The 6,238-nt window shown below is 38.4% G+C and overlaps 1 pseudogene; it reads left to right on the forward strand.

The window, feature by feature from the left end:
• The first annotated feature begins 1,276 nt into the window (after positions 1 to 1,276).
• Positions 1,277 to 4,238, forward strand: LOC120289558 (annotated as a pseudogene).
• Positions 4,239 to 6,238: the final 2,000 nt, after the last annotated feature.

Below are 6,238 nucleotides of genomic sequence, written 5' to 3' on the forward strand. Positions count from 1 at the left end.
AGCGACCGAGAGTAATAAACTACCGAAAGTAGTGAGTAATAATGGAAAATAGGCTATTAAAAATTTTTCAAACGAGAACATCTTCTTATTTTTCTTCTATATCTAGGTATGTTTCATGTAGATTATGAAAACATTTTACTTCATGGGCTAACAATGCTGGCCACGGAGACAATTGCCAAAAAAACTAGCAAATACCTATTATTCTCAAAAAGTAGCTTTTCAAATTATGAAGTTCACCCATTATTGTTGCAACTTGTAATACTAAATCTATTAAAAAAAGACTTGTCAAATCAACAATTCGCATTCTTAAACTTGAAGATTTATTATGTACATTACTATAGAGTTATCCCATGAAATAATAACGTTCAATGACTAAATAATCAAAAGAATGCAGTCCCAATCCCATTACCTTGACAAACAATAGAACAGCATTGATAAAGAGCTCGATTGGTCGATGTTCCTGCTAATTGTAGAAACATAATTTTATAAGTAATAACAAAAGTAATGCATTATCTAAAATTCGCACGCCAAAGAAACAAAACTCCCCAATCAAACAAGGGAAAAACACATTTTATGGGAAGGGAACAGTATGGACTTGAACTGGAAATAACTAAACATGTAACTCGAGAAAATATCTCACTATAAACAAAAAGCAACATACTTTTATACGATTAGTACCGCAAAAGAACTTAGACGCACATTGAAACGAACATCCTGTTGCACTAGAATAGACCAACCTTATCACGGACCCAGCCACCAGTGACTTGTAACCTATATAGCACGACATGGACATACAACACGACACGACACGCAAACATGTTATTCTTCAAAAAATAGAGAATTTTGTGTTACATTATATATTAAATATATATTTTTATATATAAATACAAAAATAAATAAATAATAATAAAAGGGCCGACGGTGGCCGCAGTCTAAGAAGCACCGATATTCTTCGGGAGCCTTCGTATAATTCTATATCATTTTATTATTATATATTTATTTTGTATTTATATAAAAATATATATTTAATATATAACGTGTCATTTTTATAGGAGTAACATGTCGACATGTCCTATTGGGTGTTGCGTACTCATGTTAGTGCTAGATAGGTCGCAACCCAACCGTTGATGGGCTTGCATTTACGAGCCATGATGGGCCGACTGCGGCGGCGATCCCGGGCCCAGATTTCCCATGTCCGCGTCGCTCGTCAGAATCAGAAGAAGACGAAACTCCCGTCAATTTTTCAACGACCCCTCTCGACTTGTCTTGCGCGATTTTCATCTGAGAAAGATTCAGTTTTTGAGTTCATCCGGGTCTCTGAACTCGCGACGGATCGAACTATTCGATTGGTTTGAGGAGAGTTTCCCGGCGAAGCAGGCGATGTAAGTATTACTTCAATTTCCCCAGCTTTCGGGTTGTGTGGTTGTTCGAGCTTCCGGCAGTTGATCGTATCTTGCAATGCGGATGTTCCTTTCTGGATTCGTGAATTACAGAGGCTTTTGGGAACTTATCCTAGGACGGGATGTCTCTGCGAATGTGAATTGTTAGGTGATTTGATGGTTTCCCTGCTCAAAGAAGGGGAAAAAAGATTGGGAATTTCGATAGGAGGAGATGACGAGTAAAGTCTGAAGATGGGTTTTGGGGTTGATATACATAGTTGCCGTCACCACCATTTGGATTGCTGCTAGTTATGTGGTTCAATCCGTGGTCGATTCGGGAGTTTCGCCTTTCCTCATCACATATATATGCAATTCCTTGTTCATCGTTTACATTCCCATCTTTGAAATCAGGCGCCATGTGGAGGATAAATGTGGGAGTTTATGGTTCTGGTGGAATAGGAAGCGTGGTGATAGTAGCTCTTTGAAAGGATCGGGGGAGTCAGAGAAGGCGAATTTACTTGCAGGAGGTGATTTGAGCGCGAAAGCTGATGATCCGGATCCATCCTCATCTGCAGAGGAAGGCGAAATTAGTCATCATGCAAAAGATGTTTATGTAGGATCTGAGCATGAGAGTGCAAGGGCTTTGCATGATCAAGGTGTAATGAGTGAAGTTGTTGACAAGGGAGAGGACGCAAAGGGACATTGGACTAGGATGAGAGTCGCGAAAGTTAGCCTTCTCATTTGCCCATTTTGGTTCTTTGCACATCTCACTTTCAATCTGTCCTTAAATTACGCTACTGTCACGGTACTAGCATCTTTTATAAGTGGTTTGCCGTGTCTAGTTTTTGCATATGTTTCTGTGGTTATTATTTGATTGGTTTCATTGCCTCGTTTTTCGTAGTCAAACACTATCTTGAGCAGTGCATCAAGTCTATTCACCTTTTTGGTCTCTCTTGCGTTCTTGGGAGAGAAATTTACCTGGATAAAGCTGATCAGTGTTCTTCTTTGTATGGGAGGAACAATCATTGTTAGTGTGGGTGACTCCCAAACAGAATCTTTAGTAAGTGCAACTGTGACAAACCCTCTTCTTGGAGACATCCTTGCTTTTGTCTCAGCTGCCCTGTATGCTGTATACATCACCTTGATTAGGAATAAACTACCTGATGATGATGTGAAGCAAGAGCAAGGTCCAGTCAGCATGGCACAGTTCCTTGGATACTTGGGGCTGTTTAACCTCTTGATATTCCTTCCTGTCACCCTTGTGCTTAATTTTGCTAAGCTGGAGCCATTTACTAACCTTAACTGGGAGCAAGTTGGTCTAATTGTTAGTAAAGGTGAGTAGCAAATTCTGTGATTTGGTTCTTTTTCTTGATTTTCCTTTTAGTCATCTAAAATGCGCTATGCTTTTCTTGGGGAAAAAAAAAAACAGTGGTTAGGTCTAAGTTGGTTTACTTGATTTGATCATATTTTTAAGGAGCTTGTGGTTGTTTGTTGAATTCCGTCTTTCACTTTTTCTTGAGATGGCATTTGCTTGTTTTTGAAGCCCAACACAGCTTTAGGCCCTTAACGTTTGGTGAGTCAAAGTTGCGAGGAAAATGAAGGGAAATAGAATTGGAAGCAAGTTGAGGGGAATCAATATTTAGGTTGTTTGGATGGGGTGGAAGGAAAAGGCAATAGAAAAATATTTAAATAGCGAACGGAAATATCCTTAATATGTTCACTTTGTGTCACGAGTCCCATTCCCCTCACCCACTTCCGCCAAAAGAAAAAACTCTTTTGAGTAGGCGACCTTTTCTTTTCTTTGGCGGACTATTGGAATAGTCATCATCTTACCCACATTCAGGTGTGTACACAAGTCAGACATCAGACTGTGTACTCTCATCAGCACTTGTAGTTGACTGCAGATGACATATCGCAGGGTAGTCATTGACAAGCAATTGGTGGGTGGTTGCTAAACCTGTAGTTATGCTGGCATGCTTACTGCCAATTATGCAGGCTCTTCCAAGACAGAGCATTGTGCATGTCTGGTGAATATATGTACTTGATCAGGCATATCTTTGGAATGCATGATCACAACTTGCATCTAATCAGATTTAGCTAAGTTTGTCAGAAGTGAGCTTTGAAAGTTCACCCAGAGTTTCAAAGGTTGATTTGAGCTAATATGTCCCTAAGCACTTGAAAGAATTACTGTGCCTTTTGATTAAGCATGTGTAGGGATATTCTATGCGTGTTTGTGGATAGTTTCTTTTGCCTTGTGGAAGAGGAATTTCTAGCTATAATATACTTTAGTTAGTGAAAGCTTCCCGATGCTGAGTGAGGTTACTGTAATTGGTTGAAAAGTAAGTTGGGAAGAAAGGGAAGGGGAAGGGAAGGAGCTAATGGTAGGGTCTGGATGGAATGAATAAATTTCTGACAAAGGATATGGAGAAGTGCTATTTTTGGCTTAGCATTTTATGAATAACTGAAAAGTAGTCTCAGATTGCTGGCATACTAACAATGAAATACGGGACAGCTGCATGATGGATGCAGTTTTTATTTGGGATTTTGATTATGTAATTTGTAGAGTTACTTAGCTAGACTATTTCCTAAAATGTAGTAATATCTGCTTTCTTGCAAATGGGAGCTCTATCCTTCAACTGCAAACCTTTCTTGAGGCAAAGAAGATCGTGGCCCTCTAATATCAATCTCAATGACTTGATTCAAATGAAGGATAGAAGAGCAACGATTGTATAGTTGCCAGTGTAGTAACTCATACACATGCTTACATTTAACTTCTTGTGGACAGAGAGATAATATCTTCTGCCTGACGACATTTGATTCAGAATTCTGTCGATCTATATTTTGAGCTGTTGGATTTGCCAAAATTATAATGAAGGGAAATAGTTTCTGTGAAATCAATTTCAGTAAAGTGGATAGTTTTCCTCTATTTTGTGATATGTAACCAAAAACATCTTCTAATGCTTGAACATCATTTGGCAAATAATTTCAACCTCATGACTTTATTCATAGCAAAAAAAAAAAAAAAAAATCAAATTTTAAATAACTTTTTCTTTTTTCTCCCCTTCATCGGTTGCCGGGCCCCAACGATGGCTGGTTACTTGCCACAAGTGCAGGCTAGAGAGGTCGAGCTAACCAAAGTTTTACAAGGCCTCGGTCTTGCCAGATTAGTGATCTCGAACCTAGCTGACAATGGCAAGGCTCTAGCTCATCTATGGCCAGCCGTCGACTTATTGGCCAAAGAAGAAGAAGGAAAATGAATAAAAAATAAAAAAGGATTATAGTATTTGATATAAGCAATTCTCATTTTCACATCTTTAGATTTAAGAATTCACTTTCCTAAATTTTTGTATGGATATTTTAGTTGACCACAAAGTGTTTTCAATCTAGTAATCATTTTTCACAAGTCCATAAAACCAATCCTTGAAAAACACTTTCCTCCCAAACAAATACATCCTAAGAACATTATTCAAATTCACCCATTGAAGTTTCAAGCCTCTCGAACTGACCTCCCGCTAATAATATACGGTCAGTAGGCCATGCTTATTTCGATCGTTTTGTAAAACTTATTTATCCAGCTAAAGTATAAACACATTTTCAAGTAAAAAATATGTAGTTCACTATATCAGCATCGATATATCTTAAAAAGGCTTTGGATACCTTGCGTTAAGTAGACGTCGAATTATTCGATGGTAAAGAGTCGACCTCGTGTTCTGCCACGGTTCAGACTGGATTGGGCCTAAAATAGATGGACGAAACGAGGCAAAGCCCGAGCCCAAAAGCAAAACAAAACCGGCCTTTCCGAGATCTGTGGTTAGCATGCACTTGCGCGTGCGACGTCGAGCAGAGAAAAATCTTCTACCTATGCATTCAAGTTGTAGCTCCGGATAAGACAGTCAACACGTTGTACAGAAGCCGCTGTCCGGAATGCTGGAAAAACTTTTGAAGCAATTTCGAGTGTCGGTGAATTGATACTTATAGGGATATGAAAAAAAAAAAAAAATTAAAGAACCGTCCGAAATCAGACTCGACCAAACCCGAAACCGGAGGCTTTTAAGGAAACCGATCCGGTTTTCGGTTTCAATTGGATACCTATCCGATTCCCAATTTTGGGAAGGGAAGATTGCCCATTTAAATCAAACCGGTAATTTATATATTTAATTTTTAAAACAAATTTTTGACAAAAGAATTAGTAAAAATAAAAATCCTAAAATCCCTAATTCAAAACTTAACATTCATTGATCGAGTGATCGTCTTGTCTCTCTTTCACCTTGTCTAAGTCATCTCTCTATCTCTCATTCATGACCTCGACTCTCAAGGTCAATGTCCATCGATTCATTACCTTAGCTCTCAACTTTCAGTATGAGCCCAATCTTTTTACCGATCTTGCAAAAGGAAGTTCTTTGGCTTTCTTTTTACTTTGGCTTGCAGGAAAATGTTACACTTGGTGGGATTGGTTCTATGGACCCACTTGAGAACTGGATCGGAGCGGTGGTCCTGTTCTTCAGTTGATCCATGGAATCAACAATTCTCAGTTTCAATTTTTTAGAACTATTCTTTAGTAGACAATTCTAGGTTCCAGAGTAGAATTCGCCAACTCAAATCTTACTCACGTGCTATAGTATCTTTTTAAGATTTGTAATACTATCGTACTCACGTGCTATAGTATCTTTTTAAGATTTGTAATACTGATAGAATTTAAAGGGAAACCATCACTCTACCATGAGTGAAAACACCCACCTCAAACTTTTTTCACCACTAGTAGATATTCTAGTTACCTTAACTCCATCAAGTCCTTTTTCGTAAATCTAAATCCTCCAAGATCGATTGGCTTTATGAGGTATTCTACCTCAATGAAGCTG

Source organism: Eucalyptus grandis, chromosome 11, assembly GCF_016545825.1.
Source record: "Eucalyptus grandis isolate ANBG69807.140 chromosome 11, ASM1654582v1, whole genome shotgun sequence".
NCBI lineage: Eukaryota > Viridiplantae > Streptophyta > Magnoliopsida > Myrtales > Myrtaceae > Eucalyptus > Eucalyptus grandis.